This window comes from Pyxicephalus adspersus, chromosome 1, assembly GCF_032062135.1.
Source record: "Pyxicephalus adspersus chromosome 1, UCB_Pads_2.0, whole genome shotgun sequence".
NCBI lineage: Eukaryota > Metazoa > Chordata > Amphibia > Anura > Pyxicephalidae > Pyxicephalus > Pyxicephalus adspersus.
In genome coordinates, this window is record NC_092858.1 from 99,158,699 (window position 1) to 99,178,517 (window position 19,819).

At 35.0% G+C, this 19,819-nt stretch overlaps 1 protein-coding gene across 1 annotated transcript in view; it reads right to left on the bottom strand.

Annotated features, from left to right (window-relative positions):
• The window catches only part of DLGAP3 (DLG associated protein 3), a 208,617-nt gene that overhangs the window by 110,342 nt on the left and 78,456 nt on the right, over window positions 1-19,819 (bottom strand). The window contains exon 2 of the mRNA XM_072409062.1: window positions 18,428-18,512. The gene's annotated coding sequence lies outside the window, so the exon portion shown is untranslated. The remainder of the gene's footprint in view (window positions 1-18,427; window positions 18,513-19,819) is intronic.

A 19,819-nucleotide genomic window follows, 5' to 3' on the forward strand; every position in this document is an offset into this window, starting at 1 on the left:
GAGACAGCCAAGTAAAGGTAATTCGACTAGACTAGCAGTTTGCATAAAGGAACTTGGAGTATTTATTTTCCTAAACACAAATAATCCCTTCCCCCTTTTTAAACTATTGCAGAAGGCTGACCTATTGATTATACTTCTATAATTCTATATTGGATTACAATAATCAATACCCTACATCAGATACTTGGTATAATGAGAGTTATATCAAAGCAGTGAAAAGAGTGTAGAACCTCAGTCATCAATGTAAATCAAAGCATATATTCCTGGTATAGTCAAAATACCAAATACTGAGATAGTTATCAAGGTTTTCAAAAGTGTAATAGCTACAGGTGCTTGAAACAGAAACATTTTAAATTGAATTAAGTACGATCAGATCAGTTGAGAAATCCAAAAAAAATCTGAAATTCAGAGTCAGAATGAATATTTTTTTAATGAGCCATACTATAGATGTCAAAGACAGGTATAGTAGGGCTAAGCCAATTCAGCTGCCCAATGATGACAGCTGTCATAGTTCAGCACCCAAATTGGCTGAGCAACAGAGAAGCACAGCCATTATATTCTTGCAGAAAGCATGCCATGGTCTTTGTGTATATAATACGTTTTTATGTCTGCCACCACAAATATATAGGGTCATATGCTGGATCAGAACTCAGAATGTCAATCCAAGGTTAGAATGGCTCCAATATGAGTCAGAGTTGACTCTGATCAGAACTATATGACCACCTCTAGTTTTTACAAGCTAATCAGAATTTATTGCTGGGATCAGGCAAGTACAAAACAAATGACCAGGGGTTATAACAACAAAAGTAGATGTAATTCTTACCCTAATGACATTTAAGCTGCAAAAGCAACGTTTACCCTTTTTAAATTTTGCTGCAACTGTTTACTGCTAATTTCCTAATGGTTTGCATGGTATTTTTTTATGTCAGGTTTATTAATGGTGGACCATGGCTGAAAAATGTATTGAAAGGCCACTTGTAGTCTCCACCATAAACCCATGTAGAAGGGAGACAGAGTCATAATGCTTTAACAAGTGCCTGAACAAGGACCTTCATGGCAAAATAAACTTTTAAGAAATTGGTAATTATTGGGTTTAAATATACCTAATAATTAGCACATAAAACAAGATCTTGTTATCAAAGCAGTTGGCATTTTTTTATGTGCCAGATATGCCCTCTAATCATACACGCAATTTTTTAACTGGCAAGCACATTTCCTCTCCTCTGTTATCTGGTAAATACTTGTTCATCCTCATACAATGCTGTCCTCTAAGATGAAAACAAGAAGCAAACTTACTACTTAGAGTATTTCTTTATTCAGTAGTCTTCCAGAAAAAAGATTCCTACATTGTGCCAAATTGTGGTGTTTTTTTTTATTATTTTGGGGGGTTTAGGCAAACCGCAGCTCCAATATTGGGACTATACTTGGTACAGATCAGGGAAGACCTACAAACCCAATCTGCACACTAATTAGAGATGTTTCCAGGACTTGTTTTTCTTAAAAACTTTATCATCTTATCAAATTTTCCCTATATTTTCTGTTATACATTCCATTGTCTTAAAAACCAGTCCTATATAAAGTCACTAAATTGGTTTGGGTTGTTAACTTTTATTATTATTATTATACAGTATTTATATAGCGCCATCATATTATGCAGCGCTGTACATAGTCCATAGTCGTGTCACTAACTGTCCCTCAAAGGAGCTCATAATCTAATGTCCCTACCATAGTCATATGTGATTATTATAGGCTAAGGTCAATTGTTAGGGAGAAGCCAGTTAACCTAACTGCATGTTTTTGGGATGAATCCGGAGTACCCGGAGGAAACCCACGCAGACACGGGGAGAACCTGCAAACTCCATGCAGATAATGTCCTGGCTGGGGATCGAACCTGGGACCTAGCGCTGCAAAGGCCGGAGTGCTAACCCCTGAGCCACCGTGCTGCCACCGTGCTGCCTGCTTAGTGAAATATCACTTTGCAGGCGATAATCACTTAGCTTAGTAAATAAGCAGAAGCTCATGTGCAAGCAAAAAATTGTTTTTTTCTTATTTTATATGATTTGGTACTTTTCTAACCACATTCACTAAACTGGTTGAATAATCCTTCGCAGAATGACAATGTATGTTGCTAAATGAACACCCTAAACACCTTTAGGAAATAAATCTTAGTATGTTCACATGTGAGCATTTAAGAGATTGATCTTGCAATCTTTCAGTGGCAATGTTTAGCAGATTTTTAGGCATTACTTTTCATTGTGAATTGACACATTTTTACCACAGTATGCGGAATAACCACTGTCCAATTTAGGATGGGAGAAGGTATACGTATCCTTTTTTTAGTATTTTCAGAACATGAACATTAGATAACATTTTACAGAGTACACTGATCCTTCCCCATCCATTTTGTAATAGTAGTAAAGCAACTACAACTGCAACTGTATGTACCACAATTTCTCGTGCCACTAGGATCAACCCTCCTATTCATCCACTTCTTGGTAGAAGAGAACACAAATCCCAACATTGCCCAATGGAGTCCTCAAACTATCAACAGATTTGTGCATTGTAACTAACGAGAATGCACACTTAAATGCACAAATTTTCATTAAACAAAAAAATTAAAATGTAATTTTTTTTAATAAGTATTCAAAGACCTACACCTATATATCTGAAAAGTCTAAAAATAAAAACATATATATAGTGCATAGATATTTTTTTCCCAAACACAGCTTGCCTTTCTATCATATTGCAAACTGTATCCTATCACATAACATGTCAACTACAGCAAAACAATAGATTACAGACAAAAGTAGGTCTTTCACTTATCAGTGATTTGAAGCTTTAGACAGTTCCTAAAGGCCAACTGAAATACTCAGTCAGACAATAAAAAAAACAACCTCCACATTCACTCTTGTCTCTACATTACTGTTAAGAGCAGCTGTGAAGTATGTTTACTGTATATTATATCTAAAACTCAAACCTTTTTAGTTTTGAATAGTGTGGATAGGTTAGAACTTCCTTGGCCAAGTCACCATTTATTTACCTACTTTGCCCTAGGCACCAATGTCCCTGGAGAGAAAATTTTTTTGGTCCGCGGCTCTGGCCCGTGTGACCCTGAGAGGGGTCAGGAGAAGGTCAATGCTTGGGGTGACGCACCAGCCAGAGCCGGGGACCATGTCCCCAATGGAACGCAGACTCGGGCAAGTGGGTGGGTTGTCTCTGGACACGACCCACCAACTCTCGCATGGCAGGCTCAAACCTGCGATCACTGCCTTGGACCATTAGGTGATACGAACAACACAATATAGTTGTCCCTGGAACATAGAGTAAGGAGATATTTTTCAAAAGGGATACTTGTTGAGGTAACAACTGATCCAAGATGGGATACAACCTGGTAACATTCCTGTTCCCTTCTCCCCTAATTATACATCCATGCATGACTTATATTCATACCTGCTAAACATAACTTGTTATTAAAAAAACTTTTTTTATCATACAGAGTGTGAAGTCATGACTACCAACTTGTTCAAAGTCAAGGATTCAAAAACCAGTTCTCATCAAGAAAGCAACAACCATTTTCAGATGGAAGTTCCTAATATTTGTACAGTTACAAAAATAAATATATATATATATATATATATATATATATATATAAATCAGGTGTACTTTATTCAGTAGTGCAATTTAACTTAACGTACAACAGCCTAATTACATTCTAAATAGGTGAAGACAGTGAATGTGAAATGTTGGATCAATATGTTTAGTAAAAGAATTATTCAATAAGATTTAGAGCCCTTGAGGTAAGTTCAGTGAGGACTTTAATTTGCAATTTTAAATTCTAATCAGTGATTATATGCAACCTTCTACGTTTAACATTTCTTTGCTAAACAACAGTTGACCAAAAAAACATAAAACCCAAGTAAAATCTAAATAACCTAAAATTATTACAAACAGGCACAGCATACTTTCCTATGAGTCTAGGGGGTCCTAGTTTCAATCCCTGTCTGTTAATGCGTACTCCTGATGAAGTGTAATTATAAACACTAACATTTTCTCTAGAAAGGTGGCACAGTACAGAACAACTTATAAAAGGCAGCCATCTTTAAAATGATAAAGAAATTGAGATATTGAGCTCTTTTTTCTTTTTTTTTTTTCCTTTTTTAAGAAAAGCTGTGCAAATGTGTTTTAGAATCTCTCTTTCGTAACTCATAACTCAGTAAGACCATATTATAATGATTGGGAGAGAGTATCAGGAGGGGAATGAGTCACACAGGACAAACAACCCAGCACACTCGGGGTTACCTCTAGGAAAAAAGATGCTAAAAGCGGTAACCCCGGGTCACACTCGGGGTAGGTAATCCTATGGGAAGTAATAGTAATTAGAGCCTTACGTGATGTCCCGCATCGTCCATCTCCTCAATCTCTGTCTTCTTCTTTCTTCTTCCGGCCGGCTTCTGCATCCGATGAGTCACCGGGGAGTTCCCGGTGATGTCGGTGCGTGTGTACGTTTCCGGCGGGGTGGGGCTGGAAATTCAAACTCCATCTGTATTTCATTCAATACAAAATAACTGTATTGAATGCAATACATTAGATTTATATGTGTAAAAGCAGTACATTGTTTTCAAGAACATTTATTTTACAGTATATATATTAGAATGAGTATAATATGTATTTTTTTTTTGAAAAATGTAATTTTTTTTTTTTTAATTTATAGATTTTTTTAATTTATTCAATGTATTATTTTTACATGATTTTGTGTTTCAAACTTTTTTATACTCATACTATTATATTATACTGTAAAATAAATTTTCATGAAAAACAATGTAGCGCTAGACATAAAATCGGAAAGAAATGAACCGCTAGGGAGGTTAATTATACAATTGATAAAATCTGAACATAGACACCCATATTTGGGGTGCATTTTGAGATTTAAATTATAATCATTGTACAACATTTTATGGTCCCAGTTGAGGACCCGCTACTGGTGAGAATGGTTTGTGAATAAGCCCTTGTTTTTAAACATTTAAATACATTTTGGAATATCATGTTCCAGTAGAAGTAGAAAAAAGTCAAAATATAAAAAAGAATGAGACAAATATACAAGTATACAATATTTGTTGAATGTAAATTATTTTAAATATTTCATAAATTATATATAATTGAGGTGTGATTAGAATTTTTAATATACAGTACGGTGCTTTTAAAGTCTATTGTATTTCTTTTGAGAAATTTTAAATTGTATACAATATGGATTAAAATAAATAAGTGGTAGCATTTTTTAAATTTGAATTTGCTTGTCGATTGTATTGCTCTTTAATACATGTACGATTAAACTACTGAACTATTAATATTACATTCAATACATTTAGTCATTGATTTACAAGCCATATTTAAAACCCAACTGTATTCGAAGCTGTAATACAAATCTTTATCATATCTATCTATCATCTACAGGATAGGGGTAATCCTAAAGATGCCCCACTCAGAACAGCTCTAAGGGATAGTTCTTCCATTATTACAAATACAGAATAATTAATACAGAAAAGATTATTTCTTTTGCCTTTCAAAATAAAATTTTTAACAATATTATTTTTTTTTTTTTTTTTTTTTATGTCTTCCCAAATATTAGGTTCTCTGAGTCTATTAAAGCTGGGCCCATTACCCACAAGCTTGCACTAGTCCTTATGTCAGCCAAGTATTTAAAGAACATTTTTTTGTAAGAAAAATCTGGTATTAAGCTATAATAATTGAGCACCAATTTTACCATTAGACTGTCTTCAGGTTTTGCAAAGTTGTTTCATCTTATTTCCAAGGGGATTATCAATTGAGATGGAGTTATTTTAGATTCTACACAGGAAAATGAATTCCTGCAATTATAAATGTGACCTGTACAGAGCAATTCCCGCCTGAAAGAATTTGAAGATACATTTCTAGGTGAAATAAAAATATACCTCCAAATGGTTGCAGATGTTATAAACTGGTGTGTGCTGCTGATGTTAAAAACACCAATCTGACATTTCTGATTTTAAATGATACCTTTATAAAGCCTTGAGCATAGCACTTTCCTGATGGTTCAAGAATAATTAAAGGATTTTCATCCAGGTATCACTTATAGCCAGGAGGAGTATAGAAAGAAACAAACTGTTTTTCAAGGCTTATTGTATTCTAATGTTTTTCAATATTTAACAATATAATGTACATTAGGGGAAAATAAACGATGAGCAGAATATTTTACACTAATCAAAGAACACTAAACAGTAGCAATTTAGTTCTACAGGTACTTCAGTTTGGCCCCTAGGGACTGAGTAATGTCTTCTGCAGGGACTTGGCAATACGAAGATCACAACATTTGTAAAGTAGAACTATGGCTTCTTATTAAAATAAATGCTGTAGAACATAATCGTAAGAATTTCATTTTTTTCTTAGACCCCCTAGAATGACCCACAAATAACAAATGATTTTGCCATCAAAGTCCACCAGTTGCAGCTCTCTGTGGTTAGCAACTATGCTAAATGTTTTAAAATTCAGAACAGAGCTGCCTCTTTCATATAGGCTATGCCCGCTTGTACCATTGTGGTATAAAATGTTGATTGCCAGACTCTGATTGCCAAATTCAACAGAAATGAGAGAGTAGATAAAAGAATATTAAGTTGCCACCGGAGCAGCAATATAGAGGAAATAGATGAGCTGAAATGTTTTGAAGCTTCAAATGTGTGCCATGGTCATGGCATTTGCACTAGATAACATGAGTAGTTAGTAAAACTGGGTATACTGTAAATTAATTGTTCATTAAGCAAGCCTTTTGTTTAAATTTTGTCCCTGAAAAAAAAAACCGCTAAGAAAATCATCCTCTGCAAATCTGCCTTAAGTAAAATATGACTGTTATTTTTAGTCAGTTATTAGTGACACCACAATAAAACACTATTAGTCTAAATGTAAAACATTTCTTGCTGTAAAATTTTGCAGCTGAGAACTAGGAATGAGCAAATATGTGTATGTGTATTATGTGTATGTGTATTTCTAGTTCCCAAACCCATTCTAAATCAGAAAAAAAATGTCAAATTAGACCAATGTATCAAAAGCTAACAGGCAATTTACAAGGAAATTGTTATTTATACAAATATTAACCTTTTGTTTGTTCACAACCACATTTATAAAAAATTTCAGTCAAAGGAAAAGAGTTTTTTTATCCTAATCACCACTCTTTTAAATAACACAACTTTTGAATTTTCATGTCCTTTTGGCCTGACTTTAGAGTGACTTTATCAATTTAAAGATGACCAAATGTCACCTGTTTGAAAGCTGAGAATACCATCAATTAAAGGATGAGGATCTATGTTGTTGTTTCATGCAACTTGTTTATCACCTTTGCTGCTATCCACCACTTTAGAAAGGAGGAAAAGTTGGTCCAAGTGAATTAAGCTTCTAAATGCTACTGTAGAGGTATTACAGTACCTCTATTCTACACTTTTAAAGGCAGAAACTGCTTCTAATTTCATAAACATGTTGAATTAGGTTTCAATCAGGTTACTAAGTAAAAAACAAAGTACCAACACAAATAGAAAACATCTTTCTGTTCTTCGCATTGGCTTTTAAAAAACCCACCATCCTAACACAAGTAAACAGAACTCAATCCTGGCTATTAAGATCTAGTTTTCCCCAATAGGCACTACCCCTAATGTTACATCACACACGTTAAAAATGCTTCTGGCTTTCTTGTTACAGAAATGTGTCACTGTGCTCTGCATCTGTCAGTGGCCAAAGGGAATAGTTAGGGAGAGAGATGAGAGATTGGATGCTGACTGTTAAAAAAGTTCAAATTGGAATATCAGTAATAAGGCTTTTACTCTGCTTAGATTGCACATTTGGAAGAAGGAAATAGACATTAAAACTATCTGATGGATTGGATTATAAAAGGTACAACTAGGTTTACATGCTTAGGGAATAAAAATGAGTATCAAGTAATCACAATTATGTTTGACTGTGACACTGGTAAATGGTAACATAATAGGAAGTAGAATGTATTTGAAGCAGCTGGAACAACATACAGGATGATGCACTGCTTGGAAAGAAGGCAATTATGAAACTGTTAGTCACTCTTGGGGGAATCATGACAGCTAAAGGTTTCTTGGTTCATAATGAACATAAAATAAGTTAAGGGATAGATACTTAAGTTACGTACACACATCAGATAAAAGTCTGAGATAAATGGTTCATCATCATCAAAATGCTCATCTCGGGCAAAAATCTGACATGTGTATGGTGGTCCCCCAATGTCATTTATCAATCCACCATGGCGGATTATTGAATGACTGATCAGCAATGACTGCTGTGCACTTCTGTGGCGGAGATAATATATTTGAATAAAAACACTAGAAAAAGTTGTCCTTTGAATGTTTTAATATTATTATTATTATTATTATTAATATTAATAATATTAATAAGCAGGATTTTTAAAGCGCCAACATATTACGCAGCTAAAGGGGATTTTGAAGGCAGATTAGTTCCTGACTCTATCCTGCGTTGCCATTGGATGTTTTTTTCTCCTAAAACGTTGTCTTTGATTTGTGCCAAATATATCTACGGTCACTGGACAAACAACCAGCAGAAGAACTGGCCAATGCCTATATATTCAATGCCAAACAGCAGTCTTGTACTTCTTGTTCTTTTTTTACAATAAAAGTGTTTCTTGGCACACCTCCCATGTAGTTGTATGACATTACATGAATAGTAGAATATCTTTCTAACTGTATGTGAATGCATTTGACAAAAACTGTTGCAAGAGTTACCTTCAAATTCTGCACATAAATGTTGGGTTCTTAGCCTTACTTAGCAGTCAGCTTATGGCCTGGAGTTGCTGTACCTGTAATGTATATTGCTGTGACCTGTAATGTACGCCACTCCACTGGCATCCACAACTTTATTTTGTGGGCCTTAGAGAGTTTATTTGATATTGAAGTGATTGCATTACACACATCAATAACACCAGACCCTTAATACCAGACCCTGCTTTCCAGCAGCATACAGGAGGTTCTTAATTTTAACTTCTCATCTAGTCACACCTAATCTGAAAAACGTGGTCCTATTTTTCATTTTAAAATGGTTTCAATAATAAGAATGTACATATGTATTCCACTTGACAGACCTGCATTTTCGATAATTATACTTTAAAATGTATACACCATGTAAATGTTATGTGTCATTAGTCTAAGTATTTTCCCATTTCTGTTGTAGGCAACGTTTGAATCTGATAGTTACTTGTTCAAATATGCTTACTCAACAATGTTCACATGATTGTATATATTGTTGCTATTATTAGCCTTTACATTATGCTTCATTATTTTAAGTCTCCAGTGAAAAAAACATAGCAAAGTACTTACCATGTTTGCTGTAAGACTTTGTTTTCAAACCTGTCAGTGAATCTGGGAAACTCAACTGTCTTCTCTTTCTAGTTTTAGCATGACTACACCACCTCAAAGATCCTATGAAAACCTGTCATAGCCACCCATTTGTGTGTGCACTTCTTGTTGGGTCTGCAGCAAATATGGCCTATATATGCTTTCTTTAGCCAGTACTGTGAAGATTTGAGAGAGAACTATGGTCTACATGTAATCTTTTTACCTAGCATTGGGGTTTATGGGACATGTAGTCCTGACGAAAACAGCACTGGCCATAAGTATAGAGTTCAAAGTGCTTGTCAAAAAATGTGTCTTTTTTGATTTTGAATACAGTGAACCAAAAAAAGTACAGCATTTAAAACTTTTCCACATTATATCAAGTGAGTTTACAACATTTTCCTGGGTATTATGACTCTAATGCTAAATAAATAATAATGTAGCCAAATGTCCCTATACCAGGGCTATGGAGTAGGAGTTGGAGTCGGAGTCGAGGAGACAATTTTGGGTAGCTGGAGTGAGAGCCAATAAAAACGCGCCGACTCCGATTCCTGATAAATTTAAATTATAATAAAAAAATACAACAAGTTCAAATGTCCTATTTCACACACAATAGTCATAATTAAGTACTTCTCTGATGTAAGAATAAAGCCCAGTGCATAGTTGTATTTCTACTAGTGTGAAGTGCAGCTGAGCTATTATACAACCTGACATTCACATTATTGTAATCTAAATTATGTACATTACAAAAAGTGTTTTTATTTTATTTCAGATATAATGTGTTTAACAAATTCATTTGAGTGTAAACAAGTGTAATGATATAGGTGTAGGTGAGTGCTATGGCCTGATGTGTGTTTATGTATCCTGTCTGCACTCTCCATATATGCTCCCATCTCGGGCTGAACTTTAAGATCATTTTGAACACCACCTAATACTAGGAAGTTAGTTCAGTGCCCCCCTTGGCCCTAGAGCCTCCCACTGCCCTGTCTTCAGCAAAAGATAAAGGAAGCAGCGTATGCTCAACTTCCTCTGTCTGCTTAAAAGAGCTTAGAAGAACTTGGAGGAACAGCTTTTTGGATTCAACTGTAAGTGTTCATGTTTATTTGAAAACTGTATGGCTGTTTGTGTGTACTATGATGGAAGGCTGTGTGCATGTTTCTGGATAAAACTACAGGGCGATGTGTATGTTTGTGTGTATGGTGCAGGAATGTATGAATGTTTGTGTATAGTGCATATTGTTTGTATGTTTCTGAGTAAAATGTAGGGCAGTGTGTTGTGGGTATAGTATATATGTTTGTGCATGTTTTTCTGATGAGGACAAATATGTCTAAGTTTACTGCAGGGCTATAGCTTATTTGTGTGTATAGTGCCGTGTTGTATATATGTTTGCAATAGTGCAGGACTATGTGTATGTTTGTGTTGTAATCAAAGAATATGCTAGTTAGTATAACATATATTATATTTTTATATTTTAGTGAAAGCGGCACCCCATTCACAATAGCAAAAAGTCTGTCAACAAACACGGTAAAGTCTGCTGTTTATAAGCACTTATAAGCAAAAAAAATTTGTCTGGAGAAAATATAAGGAAACATAATTGAGTCCAAATGGAAAAAGGAAGAACTACAAAAATATCTGAAGGGACATTTTCTCTTCATAAAAATGGATGCATGCACATGTCACAGAGTCAATTATATATTAAAGGAAGACAGTTCTGCAAGTATTGGAGAAAGCGAAAGCGAAGGGAATAGTGACATTTTGGATAACATTGTTGAAGAAACATCTAAGGGGACTACCATTCAACATATGTGTTGTGCTGTTCATACTCTGCAAGTAAAAGCACTGGAAAATCTAATTTCTAACCCCTTTACTGTTACCAAGAGTTTGCAATCTGAAGATTTAAAACCTGGTAAATCCTTCTTACAATGGAAGTGCTTGATATACTGCCTGAACAAAAGTTGAGGGTTAATAATAGCTGATGGCATTGTATCTTCAATAAGGAAAAGAGAGAATCTCTTACTGGATAATCAAATCTTGTTAGCTGCTATTTAATGTTGATCCAATGAGCCGAATTTTGTTGAGCGATGACCAGACTGATACTACAAAAAAAACCCTCTATGATGTAGCAGTTCCCATGAAGGGATTACTACCTTAAACACCACCACTGGATGAAGCTATAAGCACTGCTAACTCAGGATCATCATCTTCAAATGAAGAATTAGACTTTTGATTCCTACTTGGACAAAATGGAACTTTCAACAGTAAAGCGACATTGCATACGCAATAAGGAGATTCCAGCAGAAGTTTTTTAAAGAAGTAGAAAAGTATGATCGCTCATCGATCACTGACTGCAGAAGACGCAATCCTTGTTTATAACAAAATTATTAGTGATGTGGCTAGAACCGTAAGAGCAATGCCATCCACCCAAGTCAGTGTTGAAAGACTATTTTCAGCTCTAAAAATAAAAAGATTTAAGAGGTTCTATGAAAGGATCTTGCAGAAGCAATTCAGTTTCTTAGAACAACACTATATTGAGTTAGTTTTGGATTGCATTTAACAGCTATTCTACTCTACAACTATATTCCAAGTTTAATATATAAACTGTTTTAGCTTGTCTACTTTATAGCCACTTAATAAAAACAATAAATAAAACCTTATTGTTTTAATTTTTTTGTCCTTTGTTTAAATTTGCCAATACAGTGGAGCGTCAGCTTCCTAGCCAGTAGTTCTGTGGTTAAATGGCGTGTATGTTGCCTTCCTTCAATCAATGTAGAAAATACATTAGCATATTACAGGGTTTCTCGTTTTACCTTCACACTTTTGCATTCCAACATCACACTTTTGCAACCAAACTTCACAAAAAAAATGTCACCCTTGTCAAAAAGATATTTTGCATTCAAACTTCACACTTTTGCAACCAAACTCCACAAAATAATTTAGACCCCCTAATTATTCATAAATCAATACATTTATTATAAAATTAAATATAACACAATATTTTTACCATAAAAGATTTTCTCAAGAAACATTAAATAAAAATATGTAATTATTAATTAATTTACTTATTAATCATTATTGCTTTCTCCTCTTAGGTATTTAGGCAAAAAGCTAAATATTTTGTATAATAATTTAAGCAATCCTGCCCGCTTATTGTTTAAAATACACTATTGATGCTTTCTAATAAAGCACCCAAATTAATTAGCCTATTTCTTCTTACTACTTCTTTCCATTTAAAGAACATGTTCTCAACAGGATTAAGAAATGGAGAGTATGGTGGTAAAAATAAGAGTTGGTGTCCCTTACTTTCAACCAAGCTCTTTACCTGGCTAGTTTTATAAAAGGGGACATTATCCATAATTAGGATGGCATGCTGAACACACTTTTCACTAAAAACATTCAAAACCTTATCAATAAAATTGAGGAATGCTTCTTGAATAAATGCTTGTGCTTGTGATTTAAAGTGGAGGGTCCCATTTTTATTCCTCACACAAAAAAATTGAATAATTTCTGGAACGCACTCCAGCCACATCATGCACGGCCCTTTGCCCAATAGGAGATCTTCCCGTTTTGGTTCTCATTGAGATGTTAAAACCTACTTCATCAAGAAAGTAGATGTTTTTTCCATCTTCCTTAGCAATGAGATCAAGGATTTTGTTAGCATGGTTAAGCCTTTCTTGAAGAGAGTGGGAATCATTGCACCTTGCATTAATAAAGTAGTTCTTTTTAATGACCATCAGAATTTATCAATGTATTTATCTGTTGTTGAAATAGATACATTAATTCCAAATATGGCAAATAATTGATCCTTCATTTCCTTGAGGCTTATTCCATAATCACCAGACATTAACTTGCCTAACTCCTCCTTATGGGCTTCATCTAACATTGAATTTCTCAGACCTCCTCTCTTTTCCACTCTACCGGAAGATTCATAGGTCGCAAAAATGTTGGTTATGGTTGTACGATTACAACCCAAAACCACTGCTATCTGGGAGGTATCACTTCCATTCAGATAACTGTCTGCCACTCTTTGACATTCTGCATTACTTAATTCTCTGGCCATAAGGGTAAGTGCAATTCTAAATATAAAGCTAATAACTTTGAAGATAAAAAGATGAATAATTGTTATCTTAAAACTTAGTATAAATCCCTGAAACAAAGATATTTAATTTTAAAATTATATAAAGTAAAATACATAATCATTGACAAATCATCAATTTATTTTCATATATTATACATAAAATATATGAAATATATATTTCATATATTATACATAAAAAACTTTTATGGTAAAAATGTTGTGTTATATTTAATTTTATAATAAATTGATTTATGAATAATTAGGGGGTCTAATTTTTTTGTGAAGTTTGGTTGCAAAAGTGTGAAGTTTGAATGCAAAAGTGTGAAGATAAAATGAGAAACCCTGTAAATACAGGGGAGTCGGAGTGGGGGGTACCAGAAACTGGGGAGTCGGAGAGTCTGAGTTGAAGGATTTATCTACCGACTCCTCAGCTCTGCTTATAACAGGGTTAATTTTACTCTGTTAGATCTTGATGTTGTTAGCACTTGCATGTTATACACAGAATAGTATTAGAACTATTTTCCTATCCCCAATTATGTTGAATTTTGCTGGTATTGTGAATTGCCAGCTTGGTGGACATTACCAAAGTCAAATTGCAGTATTCCTTGCTGTCTGAGCATTATATCTATCATACTATATATCACAATATTATGGCAGTAATGAGAAGTATAGCAGGCTTTCTAGTCCTAAATATACATCCTTATTTGAACATGAAATTTCATGGCAAACTTGTCACGCTGCAGTCAGAGCAGAGAAAAGTAGGTATTTAGTTTTCATACTCATGTTCTGTCACAGCTTAGCACAATATGCTAAAGATGTTTTGCAGTTGGGACATGTAAATGACAGCCACAGGGAATCAGGAAATAAAAACTAGTGAGTGAAATAAAAAAAAGATATGTCAGAGTTACCTAGAATTCTACCCAGCTGCATGAAATTGAATGTTCCCATAGAAAATCAACTTTATGATAAATCTTTTTTTATTATTATTGTTATTTTTAATGGCAATGAAAGCACAGCAATCAAATACCATAAACAACATCTAGACAAAATAGGAAAATATGAACATAACCAAAAAGAAAGAATAGATTACATTGAGAGAAGGGGAACATCCCAGAAACAATAGTGCCATACAGCATATATAAAGTAGCATAATCAAAAGGACATTTGTGTTACTAGTGGGAGGGGTGAGGATATAGTGGGCTACATATTTATATCATAAAATATAAAACCTCCATGAGCCTAATATCCTTTATTACTGACATCCAATGTGGATTGCATTCTAGAATAGATACAGAAAACTGTATCTCAAAAAGACTGGTTTAAAGGACAATGCCACCAAATTTTTGGGTAAGTACCCTTGCTCTGGGAGCAATGCCAACAACTAGGTTAATGGGAAAATGTTTTAAAGATGTTGGGTGTCTATATCATCTAGCGATCAACTGTAATTGTTATCCTGGTATTCAGTAATTGCTATCCTGGTACTGAAAGAGAAAGCATGAATCAAATAAAAGGCCTTCCACCACTCCATATTAGAGGGGTCTATTCCATAGGCATCTCTTGCAAGAACTGATAAGGGTGCTCAGCTTGTCAAATGCAATAAAGTGGACTTTGAATTTAGCAGGGGTGCTTTAAATAAAGTTTCTTGGTCTGTGGGTGTGCAACCACTGACTACAGGTAGAATAGAAGGAGAGAAGGCAAGATTTGCATCAAAAGATAAAGTTAAGAGAATATAATGATTTTGGCTTACATCTCATGGAGAGAGTATGAGGATGAAAAAGGCAAGTATAGAACAAATTTAAGTGATCCTTTAAAGAGCCTTTGAAAAAGTATAAGTCTCAGATTGGGGACCAGAGAAGAGACAGAGTTTGGCAAGGGGGTCTTAAAGTGGCATCTATCCAGAGCAATTACCAGGGGCATGGAAGCTATATCCTGTTGAAAAGCAATGCTACTTTTGGAAACACTATGATGAGACCAATCCAGAAGGTGAGTAAATAGGGCTGCTTGGTGGTAAAAGGAAAACACTGGTAGACCCAGACGCCTTTGTAATTTATGTTTGGTGAGAATGGCTGCCTGCAAATGAACTCCAGACAGAAAAAAATATTTGAAGGCATAATGCACAATGATTAAGAATTCTGGAAAAGCATCAATCAATAAAGCAACATTTACACTTGTCTTTATGTTAAGATGCTAAAAATAAAAATGTCATTGGACAACTATATCCATGTTTTAACTAAACTACAGTCAACAGTAAAATATTATTGGCATCTCTTCTCCACTGTTCTTCCCCCTCATTTAAAACTTTAAATGCTTTAGTTAACTTTTCATGTGTCTTCTTGAGATGAAATGTTGACCTAAAAATTCTCTTTGTTTATCCATGTCTACCACAGGGTGATCTGTGTGTTACATACAGTTTAGTTCAGAAAGAAGAAGATACAGTCTAATACATTTGTTCTATCCATATTTATGTGGCTGCAGTTGGGCTTTAAATTAACTTTGTTCATTTTCCAAATGATTACAAATATCCTAAATGTCTGTTCTGAACAATTTTCTTTACTTTGTTCTATCTTTATGATTGTCATGCCCCACTTTTACTACGCTCACCACATCTTTAAACTGCTGAGTTATGACAGGATTATTACACACAAATGACTAACAGCTAAGGTTTTGCTGGAAATACATGACATCTTCAGAGAGTGAATAGACTTGTAGTTAAATGTCATCCCTATACACAAATTCAGGTTTGTAAGAGGATTTCAGTTAACACATTAGAAACCTAATCTCAGCTCATATCACACAAGTCCCAAGGTGTGCATAGTTGGCTGATTACAGGCTGTATATTATCTGAAGTAATAAGTTAGAAAAAAACATGTAATGTAAGTGTCAACCTAAACAATCCACTTGCATTGCATCTAAACAGATAAACAAAAGAATATTGTACAATCATATTGTAATATTAAAAAATGGGCTATATTGCAGACATCAACAGGATCAGAAAAGCTGGCATTTGTAGTTCTTTGTATTGTCCACTGTTTATGTACTTCTCTCTATTCCTGAACACAACAGTTCACAACAGCAGTGCAAGGGAATCAACTTGTCTTTTTTGACTACATAGTAATTCTAAGAGATCAGGACCATGGACAGCACTATTGTGCCTCAATACAACATGGCTTGTCATTTGTGGTCAAACCATAAAGAAAGAGAAGTGAGGATTCATGGCTTACAAAGTAATGAAACCTGACCACAAACTTGTTTCAAGTAACAAGAAACTAATATAACTAACATATAGAATTGAATGGCAGTTCCACGACTTGCATCCTAAAAAAAACAACTTAGCAATGTAATGTCTCATGTTTTAGTCTTGTGATGTTTAACTTTATGCAAATAATTAGTAAAATCAGTCATCTTTTGATATCTACATAAGATAAAGCATACAGGTAAAATAAATGTATGTGTTATGAAGTGGATAAAGCATACATTTCAGTTGAACTTAGAGTTTTTCACAACTTTAGAACAAAGTACTTTGCTATGAGGGAAAGTAGAATGTATTTAAAGTTATTACAAATATTGATTTATTATTTTCGTGTAAAGTTTAAAGAGACCTTTTCACCAGACATAACATTTCTTTTCACCACTTCTAGAGCTAGTATATTTTGTGTACTATCATTGTTTCCGATTGATAAATATTTTTTCTTTTTTGATAAATGATCAATCTTTTCTAGAGATTCAAGATTTTGGGAGTGTTGAATCCCCCTTTGTGTAGGCCTCAGGGTCTGCTATCTATCCTCCTAGCTATCTATAGTTTACAAGGCTTTCAGGTCAGTTTCATATTTTCTCCTTTGACAGTGCTCTGGCTAAGAGCAGGGACATGCACAGAATCCTGCAGCAAGGGATGGTGTTTATACAGTAGCAATAACATCTCAGGACAATGAATGTGCACTAAAGTACTTTAAAGCCTTTATCAGCAAGTTCCATCAGGTGACTACCTTTGGTCTCATGACTTAACTCGGTATTGGTGACACCCGGCCAAGGAGACACATGAATGAGAGCTCTGTGGCTGCTGGATCCAAGATGGCAGCATTCAGCCACTTTCATCACATCAAAAGGGAAAACACTGGACAAATGACGGCAGAATAAACTGCTATGCCTCATGCAAAAAAATCTTTTTAAATACTTTTAATTAACTTGAGAGATTTCCATATTTAATATTACCTTACTCAACCTTAAAAATAATGAGTTATCAGGCACACATGGAGTGCATTGTTTGTTAGCTGACTCATAAACATACAATGAGTCTGGTTTATTAAAGATCTCCAAGACGTAGTAGACTAGCATCCTGAGTAATACAACAAACCTAGAATGGATTTCTTCAAAAAGTATTTGCTAATAGTTGGCATATATTTTCAATCCTTGACTAGATTCATTCCAAGTTTGCAACATCACCCAGGTTGGTCCACAATAGATCTTCTCCAGTCTTGGAGAGCATTAATACATCAGACCCATTGTAAGATCAAGCAGTAAAGCACAACCATGGTGTCACAGCACAAATATGGCCACCTTCATATGCATATTTATTTATAACCTATACAAAGCTTAAGAAAACATATCAGCACACACTGATTGTGTTATTTTAATGAAACCAATCTCTTTTAGCTGGTACATCTAAGAAATAATTGAAAAATGCAAGATAATTAAAAAATAATAAAATGTGTGTACATTCTAAGCCTACAGATTGTATATGATCTTTATTATTGAATTATACTGCATTCCATAAATAACCCCACTACGTTAACAGCATTTTTGTAAATGTTGTCTTTGAGATTTTGTATGTAAAATAATTGTTTGTGTTTAGCTCTCAAAATGTCTGGATACTGGTGTTGCTGCAAAATTTTCACATCTATCTTTTTTTTACACAGGGAAATGAAAAAGAGCCAGAGGGTGAAATGAGCTCAGCTTTCCTTACCACTCTGAGACTGACTCTAACATCCCGCTGACTTCATGGTCTGTGAAGCTCCAGTCACACCACTCACGGGATCCCCCCTCATGAGCTAGAATGAGAGAAAGAGAAATACAGGGGAAGTGAATGAGGGACGACAGCAGAGAGAAATACACTGATGCAGAAAGCAATCAGGCAAGAAACAGATCAGGGAAGAACACATTGAGGGGGAAGGGAAATGGCAGGAAAGGTTAAAGGTAAAGACATCATTGATGGATGCAGGTTTAATGACCATTTTGTACAAATACTTCAAATATAGTGTCATTGTTTAAATTAATATCACCATTTAACTCAGTCACACACACGGGGCCTGTGTACAAGTCTCATATATAGTCACTACAGTAGAAATATCAGTGATTTGTACTAAGGATGATTTATGTTGGGGGCACAGCTCTGATAGAACAGGGCTAAATCCGCATTGCAGTTCCACTGTCAGCTACTGAATATTATCAAACACCACGTACTGCTAAGATAGAGAGAAATGGTTTATATAGCTTCCAAATGTTTCTCATTTAAATGGACTGTCTCTCTTTCTGTCTCAAATAGCCTCTTTTTTTTTGTTTGATGCACTGACTTTATAAAATTAAAATACACATTTAAAGCTGAATTGTAAACTGTTAATAGTGTCTTTCCAGGTGGTTCCCTACCCCTTCATCAACATGTTAAGGATATTTTGAAATAAAACCCATTTTCATTGCATGCCTACATTTACAAGGGGGTGCTGAGAAGTTCATTGCTTTGCCCAGAAAGAAGAGAGCCAGAGTTAAGAAATAACACATTTAATCAACATATTCCCCCCCTGAGACTAATGCACTTGGTACAACGTAGTTGCAGATTTTCTAGACCGTTCAAATAAAAGTCCTTTGTTTGGGCCGCAAACCTGCTCTCGGCAGCATCTTTGACATCAGAAATGTCCTCAAAATGTTGCCCCTTCAGGTGTTTCTTCAAATTTGGGATTAGATAATAGTCCGCATGGGCCAGGTCAGGTGTGTCGGGGGGATGGTGGACCAATTGGAAACCCAGGGTGTTCAATTTTGCACCCACAACGATGGACGTGTGCACAGGTGCATTGTCCTGCAAAAAAAAGATCCCTTTGGTCAACTTTCCACAGTGTTTCATTTTAATTGCTTCGTTCAGCTGATCCAGGAGGTTAGCATAATACTGTCCAGTGATACTAGAGCCCTAAGGTAGGTAGTCCACCAACAGAATACCGTCTTTGTCCCAGAAAACAGACATGGGGACCCACTGTGGTGCCATTACTTTGATTGTTCCTTGGTTTCAGGATCATGATGTGGAGCCAGGTTTCATCCTCAGTCACTAACCTAGCCAAAAAGTCCTGTGCAGCTTCAAAATGGGCCA